Source organism: Ranitomeya imitator, chromosome 2 (assembly GCF_032444005.1).
Source record: "Ranitomeya imitator isolate aRanImi1 chromosome 2, aRanImi1.pri, whole genome shotgun sequence".
Taxonomy (NCBI): Eukaryota; Metazoa; Chordata; class Amphibia; order Anura; family Dendrobatidae; genus Ranitomeya; species Ranitomeya imitator.
This window is the reverse complement of record NC_091283.1, coordinates 717,309,518-717,333,918: the sequence shown is the minus strand read 5'-3', so window position 1 is coordinate 717,333,918 and position 24,401 is coordinate 717,309,518. Positions and strand designations below refer to the sequence as shown.

Genomic DNA, 24,401 nt, shown 5'->3' with positions numbered 1-24,401 from the left:
GGAGCTCAAAACCGTTTTTCCGTTTCCAACCATGATAACACACTAGGCATAGGTATGGCAGAATATGGCGCATAACGACTGAATCCCTAAAAAGATCCTAATGAAACTTGGAAGATAACGTCGTTGTACTAATATGAACATATTCCAATAAAAAAAATGGAGCTCAAAACCGTTATTCCGTTTCCAACCGTGATAACCCATTAGGCATAGGTATGGAAGAATATGGCGCATAAAGACTGAATCCCTAAAAAGATCCTAATGGAACTTGGAAGATAACGTTGTTGTACTAATATGAACATATTCCAATAAAAAAAAACTGAGCTCAAAACCGTTTTTCCGTTTCCAACCGTGATAAAACACTAGGCATAGGTATGGAAGAATATGGCGCATAAAGACTGAATCCCTAAAAAGATCCTAATGAAACTTGGAAGATAACATTGTTGTACTAATATGAACTTATTCCAATAAAAAAAACGGAGCTTAAAACCGTTATTCGTAATTCTTACCAAAGTGATGATGGGAGAGCCTGGTGTTGCAGCTTGACTTCAGTAAGGTACAGTCACACATAGCGACGCTGCAGCGATATAGACAACGAGCCGATCACTGGAGCGTCGCTGTTTATGTCGCTGTAGAGACGTCAAACAGAACGATGCAGGAGCGATCCAGTGACGTAACGGCGACTCGCTTATTGTTCTCGCTCCATGTAAAACATTGCTGGCGTAGTTGTTTTTGATGTCAAACATGACGATACACGCCGATCTAGCGACCAAATAAAGTTCTGGACTTCTAGCTCCGACCAGCGATGGCACAGCGGGATCCAGATCGCTGCTGCGTGTCAAACACAACGAGATCGCTAACCAGGACGCTGCAACGTCACAGATTGTTGTCGTTCTCGTTGCAAAGTTGCTGAGTGTGACGGTACCTTAAGATATGCCCCAGCTAGCATGTCCACTTACTCTGCATTCTGTGGTTGCTAGGGTACTGGATGTGAGAGGAGGGTTTATAAACTATCTCAAGGTAGACAATATTAGGCGGATAGGTTCTCATTGCGTTACAGCAATCCGTTTAGCGCTAAGCGCTAGCGGATTGCGCTAACGCAATGTCTTTTTAGGGGTCGCGTTAAATGTCCCCGCTAGCGCTAGCTGCAAGCAGCGTCCGAGGCGCGCAACAAAAGAACGGCACATCGCTAGCACGTGCCGAAAATGGCACGCACTAGCAATGCGCTTTAACATTGCTGGCAAAGGGAGCGCTAACGGACACGTTGCACGGCATTAATTTCGCCGTGCAACGCTGTCTGTTAGCGCTCACCCGAAAACGAAATGAGAACCTAGCCTTAATATTATCTCACTCAAAACATCCCCCTCCCTCTCTCAATTCAGGTACACAGAGAAGGGAGTTGTAAGGCTATGTGCACACGGTTTTTTTCTATAAAAATGCGATAAAAACGTGACAAAAACGCTTACATATGGTTCCCAATCATTTCAATGTAATCCGCAAAACTTGTGCAAATGTTGCGATTTTTTTCCGCGAAAAAAAACAAATCGCGGAAAAAAAAAGCAACATGTTCATTAATTCTGCGGAATCGCTGATTTCCCGCACACTGTAAAAAATCTACCATAGGTAGAGACAAATATGACTAAAAAAATCTACTATAGGCAAAATCTACCATAGGCATAGGTATAGACAAATATGACACATAGGGTTTTAGTATTTTCCGTGCTAATATAGAGAGGCGAGGCGCTAATATAGAGAGGGAGAGCGGCGAGGCGCTAATATAGAGAGGGAGAGCGCTAATATAGAGAGGGAGAGCGGCGAGGCGCTAATATAGAGAGAGGCAAGGCGCTAATATAGAGAGGGAGAGCGGTGAGGCGCTAATATATAGAGAGGCAAGGCGCAAATAGAGGGAGAGCGGCGAGGCGCTAATATAGAGATAAATAGAAGCTCAAGGCAAGGGATGCGTAAATACCTAATATTTTAATGTAGTAGTCAAAATAAATAAAATATTCAATTGAAATATATGGTTTATACGTAATCCCATAATGGACGAAAATAAAGGACAAATCGGGAGAAAATATACAAAAGAAAAGAGAACACAAAAAAACGAACAAATGTCCAGATAATGATATTAACAATAAATTTATTATGTAAGTAAATACACCAAATGGTAGGGGGGGAAAGAAAGTAAAAAAAAAAAAAGGCACAATACCAAGAGGACGGAGCAAATGAACAGTCCTGCTATAATGTGATAATGGAGTGATACAAAATTAAAAAAATATATATAACCCCACAGGACTGAAAATTATAAATGCACATAAAAAAGAAATAAATTGCACAAAAGAAATAAAGTGCAATGTATCATAAATGGCAGTGCACCATTAAGAAATGGCCTGAAATACTGAAAGAGCTAAAATGCATAAAAAAGTTACAACTGCCATATAAGTGTCATAAAAATATGTGTAATTTAAAATACATCGGCATAAGGTGCAACCAGTGCTGAAAGAGTGCGGCCAGGATACAAATGTATATAGATATAAGGTGCAAATGTGCGGCCACCAACAATTACGCTGGTAACAAGAAAGTAAATGCAGGTACCTGCTGAGTGAATACAGGCCACAATTGGTAACACATGAAATTAACAATAAATAAGAGAAAGTAATGGGCCTGGAGCAGGTATTACCTCTAGTTCTGCCGTCTCTTGGATGTGCCACTCCTCGACACGCGTTTCGGCGTCAGCATTCGTCAGGGGGCTAATATAGAGAGGGAGAGTGCTAATATAGAGAGGGAGTGCGGCGAGGCGCTAATATAGAGAGGGAGAGCGGTGAGGCGCTAATATAGAGAGGGAGAGCGGCGAGGTGCTAATATATAGAGAGGCAAGGCGCAAATAGAGGGAGAGCGGCGAGGCGCTAATATAAAGAGGGAGAGCGCTAATATAAAGAGGGAGAGCGGCGAGGCGCTAATAGAGAGGGAGAGCGCTAATATAGAGATGGAGAGCGCTAATATAGAGAGGGAGAGCGGTGAGGCGCTAATATAGAGAGGGAGAGCGGTGAGGCGCCAATATCGAGGGAGGAAGCTAATATAGAGAGGGAGAGCGGTGAGGCGCTAATATATAGAGAGGCGAGGCGCTAATATAGAGAGGGAGAGCGGCGAGGCGCTAATATAGTGAGGGAGAGCGGCGAGGTGCTAATATATAGAGATGCAAAGCGCAAATAGAGGGAGAGTGGCGAGGCGCTAATATAGAGAGAGGCGAGGCGCTAATATAGAGATGGAGAGCGCTAATAGAGAGGGAGAGTGCTAATATAGAGAGGGAGAGCGGTGAGGCGCTAATATAGAGGGAGAGTGCTAATAGAGAGGGAGAGCGGTGAGGTGCTAATATAGAGAGGAAGAGCGGTGAGGTGCTAATATAGAGAGGAAGAGCGGTGAGGCGCTAATATAGAGAGGGAGAGCGGCGAGGTGCTAATATATAGAGGCAAAGCGCAAATAGAGGGAGAGTGGCGAGGCGCTAATAGAGATGGAGAGTGCTAATGTAGAGAGGGAGAGCGGTGAGGCGCTAATATAGAGAGGGAGAGCGGTGAGGTGCTAATATAGAGAGTGAGAGCGGTGAGGCGCTAATATAGAGAGGGAGAGCGGTGAGGCGCTAATATAGAGAGGGAGAGCGGTGAGGCGCTAATATAGAGAGGGAGAGCGGTGAGGCGCTAATATAGAGAGGGAGAGCGGTGAGGCGCTAATATAGAGAGGGAGAGCGGTGAGGCGCTAATATAGAGAGGGAGAGCGGTGAGGTGCTAATATCGAGAGGGAGAGCGGTGAGGCGCTAATATAGAGCGGTGAGGCGCTAATATAGAGAGGTGAGAGCAGCGAGGTGCTAATATATAGAGGCAAAGCGCAAATAGAGGGAGAGTGGCGAGGCTCTAATATAGAGAGGGAGAGTGGCGAGGCGCTAATATAGAGGGAGAGCGGTGAGGTGCTAATATAGAGAGTGAGAGCGGTGAGGTGCTAATATAGAGAGGGAGAGCGGTGAGGTGCTAATATAGAGGGAGAGCGGTGAGGCGCTAATATAGAGAGGGAAAGCGGTGAGGCGCTAATATAGAGAGGGAGAGCGGTGAGGCGCTAATATAGAGAGGGAGAGCGCTAATATAGAGAGGGAGAGCGGTGAGGCGCTAATATAGAGAGGGAGAGCGGTGAGGCGCTAATATAGAGAGGGAGAGCGGTGAGGCGGTAATATAGAGAGGGAGAGCGCTAATATAGAGTGGGAGAGTGCTAATATAGAGGGAGAGCGGTGAGGCGCTAATATAGAGAGGGAGAGCGGTGAGGCGGTAATATAGAGAGGGAGAGCGCTAATATAGAGAGGGAGAGCGGTGAGGCGCTAATAGAGGGAGAGCGGTGAGGCGGTAATATAGAGAGGGAGAGTGGTGAGGCGGTAATATAGAGAGGGAGAGCGCTAATATAGAGAGGGAGAGCGCTAATATAGAGAGGGAGAGCGGTGAGGCGCTAATATAGAGAGGGAGAGCGGTGAGGCGCTAATATAGAGTGGGAGAGCGCTAATATAGAGAGGGAGAGCGGTGAGGCGCTAATATAGAGAGGGAGAGCGGTGAGGCGCTAATATAGAGGGAGAGTGGTGAGGCGGTAATATAGAGAGGGAGAGCGCTAATATAGAGAGGGAGAGCGCTAATATAGAAAGGGAGAGCGGTGAGGCGCTAATATAGAGAGGTGAGGCGCTAATGGATCGCCCCCAGACACAGGGCCGCGCGTTTCGGTACCGGGCCCCTCTGGTTCGGTTCTGAGGCTGTCACGGTGGCTAGACCCAGTCCGCGACCTTGCTAAGGGGCGTCCAATAAAAGTAGTGGAACAGTCTGTCAGGGATTCGTGACGCCACCTGTGGTATTCGGTCAGGGTGACCGACGCTGCTATGGGGTCCACTGGGGTGATGGAATGGCAGCTGGATGGTATACCTTCCCACAGGTGAAGTATGTCCCCAGGGCTTCCCAGTGGAGTAGGTGACGATGGTGTGAGGTGCAGTCAATAATGAGGACACAAGGTTGCAGTCTCTTTACCTCTTTACTGAAGGCTTCAGGATCCTCTATCCAGAGTACGTTTAACAGGGTTCTCAGAGACCGGCCGGTCCGATGGGCACATCCAGAGTTTCCTTCACAGATGGAAATCGTTGCCTACCAATAGCGCCTGTGTGTTGTAGTCCTATCCTGCTGAGCATTCGGAATAGTCCTCACAACTGCTGTTCTCGTTCATTCGTTCTCTACAGCTCTCTCTCTCGTTCTTTGGTTCCAGATGTTACTAGTTTCTAACGTCCCCCAGGTATGTTATGGCTAGGACGCCACCCGTATGACGGGAAGGCTTGGAGGTCTCCCTGGACCCTAGAGATGCCCCTCTCCCAATGTTGCCCCCTATGTCTTCGTAGGTGTAGTAAGGTAGACAGCCAACCTATAGCTAACTGTCCAGCGGAGTTTGAAGTAAGGCCTGAAGTCAGTTACTCCTACGGTGTTCCGGCCACCGACTACGCGCCTCAGTAAGACGTTGCCTCTCTCTCTCTCGGCACGACTCTTACTGGCTCTCCTTTGTGCTTGATCTCGTTTACACGGTTCCACAATATCCTTCCCTTCGTGTCTCTTTCTTAGGATACCGCCGCAGGGTGTGCAGGCGCGGTTCCGTTACGTTCTGTTCTGTTCGCTAGGCACCTGCCAGGTTCCCACGCCCGACAGGGGCCCCCCTGTGCCTTCTCCCTGCAACACCCCCTGCCACGGGATGTTGCCTGGTTCCAACCCAGTCAGCTTCTGACTAACTTCCTCCCCAGCCCCTAGTTTTACCAGTGTGAGGAGTGGCCCAATAAATAAAGCCTTTTCCTCCCCCTAGTGGCCGGAGTGTGAAGTGTAATGTGTTCTGGTGATACCTGGTCAGGAGAACTCCTTAGTGCCATCAGACGTACCGCTACTCCCCTTAGCGGCAGAGTGCCATACTGCAACGACCAGGTCTCCGGGGCGCTGCACTAATATAGAGGGAGAGCGGTGAGGCGCTACAGAGGGAGAGAGCGGCTAGGCGCTACAGAGCAGCGAGGCATTCTGGGAGAAAGCGGCTAGGCACTATAGAGGGAGAATGGCAGGGTGCTACAGACAGAGCAGCACTAAATAGAGGGAGCAGTAAGGCCTCATTCGGGTACACAATAAGTGGTCTGTTGCCAGCGGTGGTTTTCACGTGTGAATATGTGGACAGCACGGATTGTTCGGAGGTCTCCCGGGATGGCGGTAAGACATGAACGGCCACATTGATTCCATCTGTAAGGCTACTTTCACACATCAGGTTTTTTGTTTCAGGCTAAATCCAGCGAATAAAAAAAAAAAAAAAAACACAAAATTGAGCTTAACTTAAGTTGGTATACATGCAGAGGTAAAACGCATGTTAAAAATGGCCACAAAACATAAAACCTACAAGAGAAAAAAGTAAATGAAAACCCTGATATAACTAAGTAAAAAAAGCAAAAATGCATTTAAATAACACAGTTTTTAGTAATACTGTTTTTTGATCAAAAAATAGCACAAAAGCCATCCCACCTCGTCACGGTAACTCTGATCGGGACAGTCCTAAACTATCTAATATTAAAACCTTACCATGTGTCAATGTTGACCTCAGTGTGAATAAGGGCAGATGAAAGGATTGCGCCCAAACAGTGAAACACTAGACTAGGGAAGCCTTATATAGTTTCTAGCTCAGAAACAGGGAGGCCACACCCCGGATTGCACAGAATGCAACAATACACAGAAAAAAAAAAAAAAAAAAAAACACAAAATTGAGCTTAACTTAAGTTGGTATACATGCAGAGGTAAAACGCATGTTAAAAATGGCCACAAAACATAAAACCTACAAGAGAAAAAAGTAAATGAAAACCCTGATATAACTAAGTAAAAAAAGCAAAAATGCATTTAAATAACACAGAGTTTTTAGTAATACTGTTTTTTGATCAAAAAATAGCACAAAAGCCATCCCACCTCGTCACGGTAACTCTGATCGGGACAGTCCTAAACTATCTAATATTAAAACCTTACCATGTGTCAATGTTGACCTCAGTGTGAATAAGGGCAGATGAAAGGATTGCGCCCAAACAGTGAAACACTAGACTAGGGAAGCCTTATATAGTTTCTAGCTCAGAAACAGGGAGGCCACACCCCGGATTGCACAGAATGCAACAATACACAGAAAAAAAAAAAAACAAAACACAAAATTGAGCTTAACTTAAGTTGGTATACATGCAGAGGTAAAACGCATGTTAAAAATGGCCACAAAACATAAAACCTACAAGAGAAAAAAGTAAATGAAAACCCTGATATAACTAAGTAAAAAAAGCAAAAATGCATTTAAATAACACAGAGTTTTTAGTAATACTGTTTTTTGATCAAAAAATAGCACAAAAGCCATCCCACCTCGTCACGGTAACTCTGATCGGGACAGTCCTAAACTATCTAATATTAAAACCTTACCATGTGTCAATGTTGACCTCAGTGTGAATAAGGGCAGATGAAAGGATTGCGCCCAAACAGTGAAACACTAGACTAGGGAAGCCTTATATAGTTTCTAGCTCAGAAACAGGGAGGCCACACCCCGGATTGCACAGAATGCAACAATACACAGAAAAAAAAAAAAACAAAACACAAAATTGAGCTTAACTTAAGTTGGTATACATGCAGAGGTAAAACGCATGTTAAAAATGGCCACAAAACATAAAACCTACAAGAGAAAAAAGTAAATGAAAACCCTGATATAACTAAGTAAAAAAAGCAAAAATGCAAATTTTTTACTTAGTTATATCAGGGTTTTCATTTACTTTTTTCTCTTGTAGGTTTTATGTTTTGTGGCCATTTTTAACATGCGTTTTACCTCTGCATGTATACCAACTTAAGTTAAGCTCAATTTTGTGTTTTTTTTTTTTTTTTTCTGTGTATTGTTGCATTCTGTGCAATCCGGGGTGTGGCCTCCCTGTTTCTGAGCTAGAAACTATATAAGGCTTCCCTAGTCTAGTGTTTCACTGTTTGGGCGCAATCCTTTCATCTGCCCTTATTCACACTGAGGTCAACATTGACACATGGTAAGGTTTTAATATTAGATAGTTTAGGACTGTCCCGATCAGAGTTACCGTGACGAGGTGGGATGGCTTTTGTGCTATTTTTTGATCAAAAAACAGTATTACTAAAAACTCTGTGTTATTTAAATGCATTTTTGCTTTTTTTACTTAGTTATATCAGGGTTTTCATTTACTTTTTTCTCTTGTAGGTTTTAAATCCAGCGAATGTTGGAAAAACTGGATCCGGCGCAGATTGTGAAAAACTGATGCGACGGATCCGTTTTTTTGACGGATCCGGCTAGCCTATCTAGATTATTGGATAAAAAAGAAACTGGAGTATGCTCAGCTAAAAAAAAAAAACAAAAAAAAAAACGGATCAGGCCGCATCCGGCACCTTCTGGCTCCCATAGGCTTCCATTCTAGCAAACAGCCGGAAGCGCCGGATCCGGCGCTTCAGGCTTTTTCGCCGGAGACAAAAAACATTAGTAGTGTTTTCCAGAAGCCGGAATCGAGTGTACGCCGGATCCAGCATCAAACCGGAAGGAACGCTGGGCCATCCGGCGCTAATACAAGTCAATGGGGAAGAAATGGATCCGGTTTTTATTTTTTCCGGTTTTTCTCCCGAGAGCCGGATTTAGCCTGAAACAAAATCCTGATGTGTGAAAGCAGCCTTAGAATACAACATGTATGTGAAGAATAGCCCTGGTCTGACTGAGGCCGACACAAAAAAATTTAAAAAAAAAAAAGCACACACCTTTAAGTCGCAAATGAATTGGGTGAGAATATTTGGAGATGGCTGACCACTGTGACCACCGTAAAAGACAGTGCTGAAAAAAGACGCAAACTCCACGATGAATTAACCCCGAGGTGTATATGACTTTCCTGTTCCTGTCTCTGGCCAGTAACTGAGGGCGGATGAGTGAGCGCTGACGTTATCCGCCAAGAATTGGAGAGAGTGAGGCCCAAACATTTGGGTGCCAGCAGCGCGTGTAGGTGCCAGCAGTGCGTGTAGGTGCTGTGATGGACTCTTGAGATGTGTGGCCACATTACTGCTGGCTGTAAGTTCCCCTCGGAGCTTTTGATGCTGCGCAGGTTTCTTACTCTATAGAACGCATTGTTTCAGAAAAGATAATTTTATTTTTACGTAGCATAATGTGACCTGCGATGCGTGAAAGCTGCGACATGTCCATTCCTCTTGCTGGAGTTCTATATGTGGATTTTCCCCATAGAATTGCATTTTGAAAATCCACTGATTAACCCCCCCCCCAAAAAAAAAAACCCATATGATCCACAAATGACTGTATTTGTTAAAAGGAACCCGTCACCCCCAAAATCGATGGTGAGGTAAACTCAACGTCAGCAGGGGCTTATCTACAGCATTCTGTAATGCTGTAGATAAGCTGCCGATGTTAAGGTACCTTCACACATAACGATATCGTTAACGATATCGTTGCTTTTTGTGACGTAGCAACGATATCGTTAAGGAAATCGTTCTGTGTGACAGCGACCAACGATCAGGCCCCTGCTGGGAGATCGTTGGTCGCTGAACAAAGTCCAGAACTTTATTTCGTCGCTGGATCTCCCGTGGACATCGCTGGATCGGCGTGTGTGACACCGATCCAGCGATGTCTTCACTGGTAACCAGGGTAAACATCGGGTAACTAAGCGCAGGGCCGCGCTTAGTAACCCGATGTTTACCCTGGTTACCAGCGTAAAAGTAAAAAAAAAAAAACACTACATACTTACCTACCGCTGTCTGTCCCCGGCGCTGTGCTCTGCACTCCTCCTGTACTGGCTGTGAGCGTCGGTCAGCCGGAAAGCAGAGCGGTGACGTCACCGCTCTGCTTTCCGGCCGCTGTGCTCACAGCCAGTACAGGAGGAGTGCAGAGAAGCAGAGCGCCGGGGACAGACAGCGGTAGGTAAGTATGTAGTGGTTTTTTTTTTTTTTACTTTTACGCTGGTAACCAGGGTAAACATCGGGTTACTAAGCGCGGCCCTGCGCTTAGTAACCCGATGTTTACCCTGGTTACCCGGGGACTTCGGGATCGTTGGTCGGTGGAGAGCTGTCTGTGTGACAGCTCTCCAGCGACCAAACAGCGACGCTGCAGCGCAGCGTCGCTTAATGTGAAGGGGCCTTTACCTGAAAGAGGAGAAAGAGGTTAGATTATACTCACCCAGGGGCGGTCCGGTCCGGTCAAATGAGTGTCTCAGGTCCACTCCGGCGCCTCCTATCTTCATTCCATGACGTCCTCTTCTAATCTTCACGCCGCGGCTCCGGCGCAGGCGTACTTTGTCTGCCCTGTTGAGGGCAGACCAAAGTACTGCAGTGCGCAGGCGCCAGAAAGGTCAGAGGCCCGGCGTCTGCGCACTGCAGTATTTTGCTCTGCCCTCAACAGGGCAGACTAAGTACGCCTGTGCCAAAGCCGCAGCGTGAAGACCAGAAGAGGACATTATGGAATGAAGATAGGAGGCGCCGGAGCGGACCTGAGACACCCATTTGATCGGACCGGACCGCCCCTGGGTGAGTATAATCTAACCTCTTTTTCTCTTTCAGGTTACATTGGGGGCTTATCTACAGCATTATAGAATGCTGTCAATAAACCCCTGATGACGGTGAGCTTACCTCACCATCGATTTTGGGGGTGACAGGTTCCCTTTAATGTAAATTTTCACCTGTGTTTCACAGTACCAGCAAAGTCTGACATTTCAGATATCTCCTGCTCAGTTTTTTTTCTCTCCAGACTATTTTGTCTACAGAGGCGCGTTGTTCCAACATGCAGCGTGTCACGTCAGCAGTTTTCACCCATTGAAGGCAATGGATGGTGCAAAAAACACAGGCATCAGGTTTTGCTGATTATCTTTATCAGCATGCACAAGAGACATATGTACCCTGACAAACACTGCAGAAAAAAACTGCAAAGATGATATAGTGAGCGTAGTTTTTAAGTTGCCAATACACATTAACCCTGCTGTTCTGTTCGGTCTGGGGAGACCTATTTTGAACTTTGGTATTTTTTGGGGTGTTCAAGATGCGGTTCTGAAACTTGTGGTTGATTGACTTAAATGAGGATGGGTCGGTCAGCCACGGGTTTCAGAGCCGCATCTTGAATATTTTAAAGAATATTGAAGTTCAAAGTCGGTCATTTTTGACCAACAGAACAGCAGGGTTAAGCTGGTGTTGGCTCTTCTCTAACCAAGCATTTGGCCTTCAGTGGGTGGGGTGCTGTGGTGGCGCCATACTTACTAACACAAGATTTCGGTGTTGTTCTGTCCTCACTGTATACTGCCGAGTTCACATGTACATTCGTACACCATTTGTGTCCAAGACAAATCAGTTACATACTTGCTGGAAATGGAATCCGGTGGGCTCTACTCATCATTATGGGGTCTGTCTGGGTTCCGATTTTTGTCTGTTTTAGAACAGAATAAAATATACGTCATACAGCACTTTTTTTTATGGCCAGAACACAAGAGAAACCGGATTCCCAAGAAGCACAGGTGTGACCTGAGCCTTATTGCGCCTTAGTCCTTGAACTGTTTAAAACCCCTCCGTGACATCATAGGTCTCCTCGCCCTCTGTGATGCAGGCTCTGGGGCTGAGCCCGCATCTTTCCCGCCACATGACTGTTGATTTGATCAGCTGTAATGTGCTCCTAACAGCCGCTGGTGGATCGCGATCCTCTTGCTGCTGTTAACATGTTAAATGCTGCTGTCAATCAGTGACAGCGGCATTTAGCACAAGTGCAACAGAAGTGCGTCACTTCCACCTCCCATCGGCGCCCCCATCACATGATCGTGGGGCGCTGATGGGTTGGCATGACAACCGGGGCACTGCAGAAGAGCCCCTGCTTGCCATTGCAGACCTACTATGAACATCAGCCCCTGGCCGGCGTTCATAGATGATGATTTTTGCTACACATGGCAGGGCGGCAGCACAAGAGATCAGACCATCCTGAGGAGACTATTGAAGCAGTAAAAAGGTAGAAAAAATGTTTTAAAAAAATATAATAAAATAAAAGTTCAAATCACCCCCTTTTGTCCCAATCAAAATTAAGAGAAAAAATTTTGTACTGCTGCGTTAAGAAAAGCCCGATATGTCAAAATATGAAGTAAATTAATCTGATTGGTAAACAGCATAACGAGAAAAGAAAATCAAAACTCCAGAACTACCTTTTTTGGGGGTTGCCGTAACAGTGCAATAAAATGCAGTAACAGGTGATCGTATCCACTCCAAAATGGTATCAATAAAAATGTCAGCTCTGCACACACAAAATAATCCATCACCCAGCGCCAGATTCTGAAAAATGGAGACATTACGGGTCTCGGGAAACGGCATCATATATTTTTCTTACAAACTTTTGGAATATATATATTTGTCTAAGGGATACTTCTGTCTTTCTGTTGGCAACTTCCGTAACGGAAATCCCACGTCGCTGATTGGTCTTGCCAGCTGCCTGTCATGGCTGCTGCAACCAATCAGCGACAGGCACAGTCTGATTAGTCCCTCCCCTGCAGTCAGTGCCCGACACCCGCTCCGTAATCCCCTCCAGTCACCGCTCACACAGGGTTAATGCCAGCGGTAACGGGCCGCGGGTACCGCACTCTGTTACCGCTGCTATTAACCCTGTGTCCCCAACTTTTTTACTATTGATGCTGCCTATGCAGCATCAATGGTAAAAAGGTGTAATGTTAAAAGTAATAAAAAAAACCCAAAAAACTGCTATTCTCACCTTCCGTCACCCGACGATGCGCTCGCGCCGGCCGCCATCTTCCGTTCCCAGAGATGCATTGCGAAATTACCCAGAAGACTTACCGGTAAGTCATCTGGGTAATTTCGCAATGCATCCTGGGAACGGAAGATGGCGGCAGCCGCGCGCACATCGCCAAAGTTTCGCTGGATCCCAGAGGGTGAGTATGTAACTATTTTTTATTTTAATTATTTATTTTTTTTAACAGGGATATGGTGCCCACACTGCTAAATACTGCGTGGGCAATGTTATATACTACGTGGGCTGCTATATACTACATGGGCAGTGTTATATACTCCGTGGGCTGTGCTATATACTGTGTGCCCTGTGTTATCTATATACATAATTGTCTAAGGAGTACTTCCGTCTGTCTGTCTGTCTGTCCTCCTGTCACGGTTAAGGTACCGTCACACTAAGCGACGCTGCAGCGATACCGACAACAATCCGGATCGCTGCAGCGTCGCTGTTTGGTCGCTGGAGAGCTGTCACACAGACAGCTCTCCAGCGACCAACGATCCCGAGGTCCCCGGTAACCAGGGTAAACATCGGGTTACTAAGCGCAGGGCCGCGCTTAGTAACCCGATGTTTACCCTGGTTACCATCCTAAAAAGTAAAAAAAAACAAACGCTACATACTTACCTACCGCTGTCTGTCCTCGGCGCTCTGCTTCTCTGGTCTGGCTGTGATAACAGCGGCCGGAAAGCAGAGCGGTGACGTCACCGCTCTGCTTTCCGGCTGCCCGGCGCTCACAGCCAGACCAGAGAAGCAGAGCGCCGAGGACAGACAGCGGTAGGTAAGTATGTAGCGTTTGTTTTTTTTTACTTTTTAGGATGGTAACCAGGGTAAACATCGGGTTACTAAGCGCCGCCCTGCGCTTAGTTACCCGATGTTTACCCTGGTTACCAGTGAAGACATCGCTGAATCGGTGTCACACACGCCGATTCAGCGATGTCTACGGGGAGTCCAGCGACCAAATAAAGTTCTGGACTTTCTTCCCCGACCAGCGACAGCACAGCAGGGGCCTGATCGCTGCTGCCTGTCACACTGGACGATATCGCTAGCGAGGACGCTGCAACGTCACGGATCGCTAGCGATATCGTCTAGTGTGACGGTACCTTTATTCGTTCGCTGATTGGTCTCGGCAGCTGCCTGGTCGCGACAGCCATGACAATCAGCGACGGCCACAGTACGATTAGTCCCTCCCCTACTCCCCTGCACTCACTGCCCGGCGCCCGCTCCGTAATCCCCTCCACTCACTGCTCACACAGGGTTAATGGCAGCGGTAACGGCCCGCGGTGTAACGCACTCCGTTACCGCTGCTATTAACCCTGTGTGTCCCCAACTATTTACTATTGATTCTGCCTATGCAGCATCAATAGTAAAAATATGTCATGTTAAAAATAATAAAAAAAACAAAAAAACCTGCTATACTCACCCTCCGCCGCCTTTCTCGCTCCTCGCCACGCTCCCGGGACCGCTCCATTGCAAGCGGCAGCTTCCGGTGAGGTCCCGTCCCAGGGCTGGTGTGCGACAAGGACCTGCCGTGACGTCACGGTCATGTGACCGCGACGTCATCATAGGTCCTGCTCACACCAGCCCTGGCACCGAAAGCTGCCGCTTGCAATGGAGCGGTCCGGGGAGCGTGGCGAGGAGCGAGAAAGGCGGCCGATGGTAAGTATAGCAGGACTTCATTGGGCTATAGGTGAGTATATATTTTTTTAAGTCTCTATACTACGTGGCTCTGTGCTGGGCAATATACTATGTGGCTCTGCTATATACTACGTGGCTGGGCAATATACTACGTGGCTGGGCAATATACCGTACTACGTGGGCTGGGCAATATACTACGTGGCTGGGCAATATACTACGTCGCTGGGCAATATACTACGTGGACATGCATATTCTAGAATACCCGATGCGTTAGAATCGGGCCACCATCTAGTATGTTACGTGGGCTGTGTTATATACTGCATGGCTGCTATATACTGTGTGGGCTGTTATATAGCATGTGGGCTGTGTTATATACTGTGTGGCCTGTATTAACGCATCGGGTATTCTACAATATATATGTACAGGTCCTTCTCAAAAAATTAGCATATAGTGTTAAATTTCATTATTTACCATAATGTAATGATTACAATTAAACTTTCATATATTATAGATTCATTATCCACCAACTGAAATTTGTCAGGTCTTTTATTGTTTTAATACTGATGATTTTGGCATACAACTCCTGATAACCCAAAAAACCTGTCTCAATAAATTAGCATATTTCACCCATCCAATCAAATAAAAGTGTTTTTTAATAACAAACAAAAAAACCATCAAATAATAATGTTCAGTTATGCACTCAATACTTGGTCGGGAATCCTTTGGCAGAAATGACTGCTTCAATGCGGCGTGGCATGGAGGCAATCAGCCTGTGACACTGCTGAGATGTTATGGAGGCCCAGGATGCTTCAATAGCGGCCTTAAGCTCATCCAGAGTGTTGGGTCTTGCGTCTCTCAACTTTCTCTTCACAATATCCCACAGATTCTCTATGGGGTTCAGGTCAGGAGAGTTGGCAGGCCAATTGAGCACAGTAATACCATGGTCAGTAAACCATTTGCCAGTGGTTTTGGCACTGTGAGCAGGTGCCAGGTCGTGCTGAAAAATGAAATCTTCATCTCCATAAAGCATTTCAGCCGATGGAAGCATGAAGTGCTCCAAAATCTCCTGATAGCTAGCTGCATTGACCCTGCCCTTGATGAAACACAGTGGACCAACACCAGCAGCTGACATGGCACCCCACACCATCACTGACTGTGGGTACTTGACACTGGACTTCAGGCATTTTGGCATTTCCTTCTCCCCAGTCTTCCTCCAGACTCTGGCACCTTGATTTCCGAATGACATGCAAAATTTGCTTTCATCAGAAAAAAGTACTTGGGACCACTTAGCAACAGTCCAGTGCTGCTTCTCTGTAGCCCAGGTCAGGCGCCTCTGCCGCTGTTTATGGTTCAAAAGTGGCTTTACCTGGGGAATGCGGCACCTGTAGCCCATTTCCTGCACACGCCTGTGCACGGTGGCTCTGGATGTTTCCACACCAGACTCAGTCCACAATCTTCCTCAGGGTCCGGTCTCCTCTTCTCGTTGTACAGCGTTTTCTGCCACATTGTTTCCTTCCAACAGACTTACCATTGAGGTGCCTTGATACAGCACTCTGGGAACAGCCTATTTGTTGAGAAATTTCTTTCTGGGTCTTACCCTCTTGCTTGAGGGTGTCAATGATGGCCTTCTTGACATCTGTCAGGTCGCTAGTCTTACCCATGATGGGGGTTTTGAGTAATGAACCAGGCAGGGAGTTTATAAAAGCCTCAGGTATCTTTTACATGTGTTTAGAGTTAATTAGTTGATTCAGAAGATTAGGGTAATAGGTCGTTTAGAGAACCTTTTCTTGATATGCTAATTTATTGAGACAGGTTTTTTGGGTTATCAGGAGTTGTATGCCAAAATCATCAGTATTAAAACAATAAAAGACCTGACAAATTTCAGTTGGTGGATAATGAATCTATAATATATGAAAGTTTAATTGTAATCATTACATTATGGTAAATAATGAAATTTAACACTATATGCTAATTTTTTGAGAAGGACCTGTATATAGCACAGGCCACGTAGTATTTGCTATATACTATGTGGCTGCTATATATAATATATAAATTTTTCTAGAATACCCGATGCGTTAGAATCAGGCCACCATCTAGTCATTTAAATAAAAACCTAGACATGTTTCATATCTGCGAACTCGTAGTGACCTGGAGAATCATAATGACAAGTCCGTTTTAGCATTTAGTAAACATGGTAAAAAAAAAGAACAAAAAAAAACTATTGTGGAATTTCCTTTTTTTTTTTTTTTTTTTTTTTTTGTGCAATTTCACTGTACTTGGAGTATTTTCCCCATACTATAAGGAATAATCAATGGTGTTCAAATGAACAACTCATCCACTCAAAAAACAAGCCCTCACATGGCCATATGGACAGAAAAATAAGTTATGTCTCTGGGAAGAAGGGGAGCAAAAACCAGAAAAATCCCAAGGTCATAAAGGGGTTAAAATTTCACTCATTTTTTTTTTGCAGGAAGGTAAGTAAATGTATTGATCTTTGGGTTATGTTTTTAGGAGTATGCTGGATTCATGTTGTGCACCGTGCTCATTAGATTTTGTTGGCCTTTTCCCTGTGTTTGTAGCCGGCTGCTGTGGCAAGTAATGAGTGGCCGTCAGCCTTCCAGCATTGTGGTGCAGAGGTTTCCTCTGTGGTTATGAGGCTGCACATTATTGCCTCCTCATTGTTTTGCTCGCTGCTGTTTCAGCTCATAATATGTTCAGTAACTTGAGGCTTTTGTTTTTCTCAATTTGCTGACTGTGTGTTTTTCATCTATAGGCTGGGCTTTCTCTGCTGACCTTCCTTGTAATTACAGCTTATTACCATGGAGGACTTCTTAGAAAGAGAATGTCTATGCAGACTGTAGCCTAGTAAATATTTTGCCTGGGAACAATTGTTCTTGAGTTCTTGAAGTTGGTTCCTTTTATCTCCCAATATGTTTGTGGTCTTTGATTCTCTCCTAATGTTTGTGGTCTTTGATTCTGACCAACTGGATATCTAGGATTCAAGGACCTCATCTGTGTGAGCAGTCAGGTAGTTTGGACAATGCATATTTATTTTTCTAAATGGTTTTGAGGATTGAGCTGGGCTGCTTTCTTCTTTAAGTGTAAAAAAAAAAGTTTTTTTTTTTTTTTTTTAAAGAACATGTTCAGGCTATAACTCGCCACAGAAATCTGAGGGCAATATTGGCGTTCCATAAACATGCTCAATAAAGGAATGACATATCACTGGGATATGCTGTCACTTATGGTCTCCACCAATCCTTCATTGTTGGAATCAGACCCCCACTGAATGACAAACAGCTGATAGTTGCGAAGTCTAGCCATACACCAGGAGTTTGGTTCGGTGGATGAGCGACAACTTTTTAGTTGGCCTCTAGCCAAGTAATCCTGATTACAACGAAGGTGGCGCACCCTAGTTGTGGATGTAGGAGAACCTCAGCAGATCACTGCACTGTTCCGAAAACAAATTTGTATACAAAGGCCAACTTGGATATTATCGCTATATGGTGACTATATAGGGTAGATACCAAGTGCTGCACCATTTTCGGGAATATATGCCTACTGGAGGCGGACACCCAGACCTAGTAGATTACTAGGACACTTTTGGCTTCTCACATTTCCAGCACCATCCCCATCTGTCCCCAACCTGCACAAACTCCTCATCGTGCTGATACCCCAATGCTGAGCCTGTGCTACAGTGACCCTATTACTGAACCTACGGTGTGCCCTGTAGATGGCAAAAACCTCTAGACTATAGAAATGTGTGCAAGTGCTGTAGAAAACAGTACCCACATTTTCCCCACTAGAAATTAATAATGCCTCTGACAGTCACAGTAACCTGAGTTCCTCTATAATAAGTGCCCACTTTACATTTAATAATGTCCTAAGTCTCCCCCTGTACAGCTCCCCTATACACAGTATGATGCACTCTTATGCACAGTATAATACCCCTTCACTATAGTAGCCCCCACACAGCATACTGACCCCTTAGTAGCCCCCAAACTGTGATGGCCCCACACTGTACAAAGGACCCACATTAGTTCCCTCACTGTATGATGCACATGCTGATACAGTTAAAAGTAGCATAGATCCGGACGGGTCCCTTAGAGCGCGGGGCCCGGAGCAACAGCACTCTCTGCCCCTTCCCCATTCCCTCATTAGCTAAGCTACTGCCATACACATTAGATGGCTGAACGATGCCTCGACCAATCATTCAGCCGACTCTCCAATACACAGGAGGACGCATTTGGCCAAATGATCCGGTGTCCGCTATGAGAAAGCCGCCGACTGACACGTCGGGTGGATCCTTATCTCAGGGACAACAATGCAATCGGCAGTCTGATTTTGGACTTGCAGGATCAACATTTCTCCTGTCCACCAACCGGCCAGTGACTCCATACACATTAGACCATTGGACAAACCCATCGATATCTGTGCATTTGGCCGACCTTAATCTAATGTGTATGAGGCATTAAAAAGCACCTGATCAATCTAAAAATGATCCTTAAAGAGAACTTGTAATCACTAGTTAACTTGTTAAAATTTATGGTATGTCCACAATGGTGGTGTAATACTGATGTAATGGATGCCTGTAGTGAAAAAATCTGTAGCCTGGTTCTTGTCTAATTCTCCTTAGACATTTTGGTGAAATAGCCTTTTTGTGCATCAGGGTGAAACTGAGGATAGGGTCTGCGGCTCCGCCGTGGTCCCTCCACATTTGTACGATCCTCCTATTTTAAATTTCTCGCTTGCGCCACCGTTGCCGTGGGCAGCTCTTGTGTACATTGATGTTGGTGTTCTCTAGCAAAATGGCGCAGGTCGGCACATGCTCAGATTATCCTCTGACAGTCTCCAGCAAAATGGCACTGGTGGCTGCACAGATTGGGATTTTGGCATAGCGAAGAGCAGAGACCTTGATGTGCGCATGCGCAGCCAGTGTTGCCATGTTGCTGGAGATCGTAAGGTTAATCTCAGCATGCGCCACCTCCAGTGCCATTTCAATGGTTAATGGTGGGACAGTAAGGGCGGCGCTAGCATGAAGCTATACAAATGTGGAGGGGCTACTACCCACAGTCCTGCCCGATGCACGGAGAGGCTATTGCACCAAAACTTCTAAGGTGAATTAAACAAGAACCAGGCTATGGATTTTTTTCACTTCAGGTATCCACTGAAGGGAACCTGTGACCAGAATAATCTCTATTAACCTGCTGATATGGGGTTGATATTGCAGGTTAATATTGTAACCAACCTGCCTGGAGCCTGCACGTAGCCGAATGCTGCGGGGAGAAAATCAACTTTAGGGTAAGTTCACACAAGGCATTTTTGCTGCGTTTTTTTATGCTAATTTTCAGCTGCTTTTTACGATACCTGCAAAGCCTATGAGATTTCAGAAATCTCATGCACACACATTGGTTTTTTTGTTTGATCAGTATTTTGTGCTTTGCTGCTTTTTTTGGACATGGAGCATGTCACTTCTTTCAGCGTTTTGCTGCTTTTTTTCACCCATTGACTTGAATGGGTGTGGAAAAAAAAACACAGCAAACACAAAAATGCAGGTAACATTATTTGCTGCGCTTTTGCTGCTGAAAATCCAAGGACATTAGCATGGCTAAAGAGAAAAAAACCGCACCAAATACACAACAAAAAACGCACCTAAACCTGCATTTTTGACGCAGCTTCTTTCCTGCCAAGAAGATCAGGTTTTGCTGCAGCAAAAACGCCCTGTGTGAACTTACCCTTATTCTCAGCATTTGGTTTCAGTCATGGGACCCGCACTGGTTCAGTCACCGCTCTGACTAAACGGGGGGGTTGTCTGTAACCGCGTCCCCGGCCCTGACTGCCTTCCGACTGCATAGCAGAGGGAGCGCTGGTTACAGCCGCTGCTCTGTACTCGGAGCGGTGACTGACCCAGCGCCGGTGCCACCCCGTTACTGAAACTGAATGCTGCCGGGGAGAATAAAGTTTTGGTTTTTTTTTCTTCCCTTATCTCCCCCCCCCCCCCCCCCCCCCCCCGCAGTGTTAGGCTAGGTGTGGGCACTGGGCAGGATAGTAACAGCATCAACCTGCAGATAGTCCCCATATCAGCAGGTTAATAGATTTTTTTTCTGCTGACAGGTCAAATCATGTTGACAGGTTCCCTTAAAGGGTAAACCCCCAAAATCGATGGTGAGATAAGCTCACCGTCATCAGGGGCTTATCTACAGCATTCTGTAATGCTGTAGATAAGTCCCCGATGTAACCTGAAAGAGGTTAGATTATACTCACCCAGGGGCGATCCCGCTGCGGTCCGGCCAAATGGGTGTCTCAGGTCCCCTCCAGCGCCTCCTATCTTCATTCCATGACGTCCTCTTCTTGTCTTCACGCTCCGGCGCAGGCATACTTTGTCTGTCCTGTTAAGGGCAAAGCAAAGTACTGCAGTGCACAGGCGCCGGGCCTCTGACCTTTCCGGCGCCTGCGCACTGCAGTACTTTGCTCTGCCCTCAACAGGGCAGACAAAGTATGCCTACGCCAGAGCCGCGGCGTGAAGACCAGAAGAGGACGTCATGGAATGAAGATGGGAGGCGCTGGAGCGGACCTGAGACACCCATTTGACCAGACCGCAGCGGGACCGCCCCTAGGTGAGTATAATCTAACGTCTTTTTCTCTGTCCCCCATGACTGCACCACGGAGAGGGGATCCGCCCACCAAGGACAGGAAACCTACAGATAAAAAGGCGGTACCTCTCTCCCGCATCAGTTTTTGTGTGTTTTCAGGTCCCTCGAAAAGGCAAAAAGGCCTCCAATGGTACACTGGCAAGATGGATCAGAGATGCCATCAACCTCTCGTATACCTCAAGCGGGATGTCAGTTCCAGGGGAGGTTAAAGTTCAACAAGAGCAATGGTGGGCTCCTGGGCAGAAAGAGTCGGCGCTTCAATTGACCAGATATGTAGAGCGGCTACTTGGTCTTCACCCTCAACCTTCTTTAAGCACTATCGGTTGGACTTAACTTCTTCTTCAGACCTTACCTTTGGTAAAAGGGTTCTGGAAGCGGTAGTCCCTCCCTAATGTACAGTCTCTGCAATTCTCTCCATGGTGCCGTCATGGGGGACAGAGAAAAGTGTAGTTACTCACCGATAACAGTGTTTCTCTGAGCCCATGACGGCACCCGTACATTCCCTCCCTCACGTGTGGGTGTGCACACTATTATAATGTTTAGTTAAGTAACTAAGCGATAAGCACGTGGTATCTCTATTAAGGCTTAGTAATGTTGAAACATTTTAATTATTAACCTGATATTCTCTTCATGCTCTGTAAACAAACTGATGCGGGAGAGAGGTACCGCCTTTTTTATCTGTAGGTTTCCTGTCCTTGGTGGGCGGATCCCCTCTCTCCGTGCTGCCGTCATGGGCTCAGAGAAACACCGTTATCGGTGAGTAACTACACTTTTCTCCTCTTTCAGGTAACATCGGCGGCTTATCTACAACATTACAGAATGCTGTAGATAAGCCCCTGATGATGGTGAGCTTAGCTCATCATCGATTTTGGGGGTGACGGGTTCCCTTTAAATTAAAAACCTCATTACAAATATTTGTAGAGATCATAGGAGGTCTGCCAAAAAGATACAAGTCATAGGGGAATATCAATATCCCAGTACATGAGTATAGCCAAAAAAGATGGATGACATGAGAGGACATGCTGTGCATATTAATCCCTACAAAAAGGTAGTAGGGATATGGCAAATCTAGACTAATAATAATTCCTGCCACTTCCCATGTGGTCCCATAAGTAAGGTGCAAAGATTAGCATAAGGAATTACTGGGTCTCACATTCCCCATCACACGTGTCATTGGCAGATGTAATATACCACTGATTAGCACCAGGTAATTGATGCCTGCAAGCCCCGTCCTGTGCCATTAGCGCCCTCCACTGATCATAGTGTATAATTACTGTCACTCACAGGGAATGACCCATTGGGCTGTATCGACATGAGATATGTGTGGCCCAGTCCTATCTTTGTGCAGCATAGGTAGTATCCTTCTGTATTATTTCTAAACACTCCTTTTCGGTGATTACTTTATCTCCGTTCATACTGCACCAACATACACAAATGATACACCATTTAAAAGGTAAACTTGCCCCCTTCAGCAAGAAAATAGCCAAACAAACCACACATCCTCAATCTGATCACAAAATACAGTTTAAACATTCATTTTCATAAACCTGCAGTAAGGAAAAATGACCTGCAGGTGGCACCACACTACCGCAAAGCACAATACCACAAAGCTGCTTTCAGACATCACAAACAAATTGCACACTTCACTGCAGGTGAGTCACATATGCAAACACATTTGGAAACATGCACTGCTTATTCTATTGGAAACATGCACTGCCTATTGTACATTTCAAGCTGCATTTGGAGTGCAGACCTTACATTGTTTGGGTTTGGAATTACTTTACTTTAAAGGATGACTAGGAAGACAGGCAATGAAGTTAACACACAGTGTTCGGAGTATGGATAAAGTATGTCCACATTGTTCAGCAAAGCTCTATTTGGGTGAAGTAGGTCGTGACCAATCTGCTTCCATCTGTTGCCACAAGGGAAAGGTTCAGTAACATGCCATTACTGTTTGTAAAGAACTTCAGACACTTATTGAAAAGAATGATCACACAGCTCAAAACTACTTGCTAAATATACAGCAGTTTAATAATGCTTTGGCTTTTGCATCAGTTCAAGTGAACTGTCAATATTCCTGGCAGGGTGCCATATTGTTTCAAAATACATGGCCAGGTTTATCACATGGTGGGAAGTTTACAACCACCTGAAGGGGTTAACCCAACTTATGCAGGCCTTTTCATTCTCGATTCTGACGCTGCGTTGCAGCATCGTATTGACAATCCAGCCAATAGAAAATGTCGACAAGATTTAATGGATAACTTGCAAACCATGATAACTAGTGATGAGCGAATATACTCGTTACTCGAGATTTCTCGAGCATGCTCGGGGGTCCTCGTAGTGTATATATATATATATATATATATATATATATATATATATATATATATTTTTTTTTAGTGCTCGGAGATTTCGTTTTTTTTAGCGCCGCAGCTGAATGATTTACATCTGTTAGCCAGCATAAGTACATGTGGGGGTTCTCTAGCAACCAGGCAACCCCCACATGTACTTATGCTGACTATCAGATGTAAATCATTCAGCTGCGGCGCTAAAAATGAAATCTAAGCACTGAAAAATACTGAGGATCCCCGAGCGTGCTTGAGAAATCTCTAGTAACGAGTATATTCGCTCATCACTAGTGCTAACAAACCATAACCCTTATGTACAGATGTTCAAGTATATCAAAGATGTCTCACACGATGCTTCTCATTTGCAATGACCATTTACTACTACTGCATTCCATCCAGACAGATCTAATGACCCACAGTAAGTGATGTGGCAGCTGTGTTTCTTAGTCATGACTGTGCACCACCAGGACAATTTAATTTTTCCATCTACCGTATATACTCGAGTATAAGCCGAGATTTTCAGCCCAAATTTTTGGGCTGAAAGTGCCCCTCTCGGCTTATACTCGAGTCAAGGTGGGTGGCAGGGTCTGCGGGTGAGGGTGTGAGGGCGCTGAGGCATACTTGCCTGCTTCCAGCGATCCTGACGCTCCCCGCCTGTCCCACGGTCTTCGGTGCTGCAGTTCTTCCACTGTTCAGCGGTCACGTGGGACCGCTGATTAGAGAAATGAATATGCGGCTCCACCTCCCATAGGGGTGGAGCCACATAGTCATTTCTCTAATCAGCGGTAGCGGTGACCGCTGATAGAGGAAGAAGCTGCGGCACCGAAGACCAGCTGTCCGGGAGAAGGAGCCGGACGCTGGGAGCAGGTAAGTATCGCATATTTACCTGTCCCCGTTCCGGGCGCCGCTCCATCTTCCCGGCGTCTATCCGCTCTGACTGTGC

General features: G+C 45.8%; 1 protein-coding gene across 2 annotated transcripts in view; it reads left to right on the top strand.

The window, feature by feature from the left end:
• NCOA4 (nuclear receptor coactivator 4) overlaps window positions 1-24,401 on the top strand; it is a 78,317-nt gene that overhangs the window by 7,620 nt on the left and 46,296 nt on the right. The window contains exon 2 of one of the 2 annotated variants that reach the window (XM_069753156.1): window positions 19,688-19,758. The exons of the other annotated variant lie outside the window; for it this stretch is intronic. The gene's annotated coding sequence lies outside the window, so the exon portion shown is untranslated. The remainder of the gene's footprint in view (window positions 1-19,687; window positions 19,759-24,401) is intronic. 2 annotated transcript variants of the gene reach the window in all.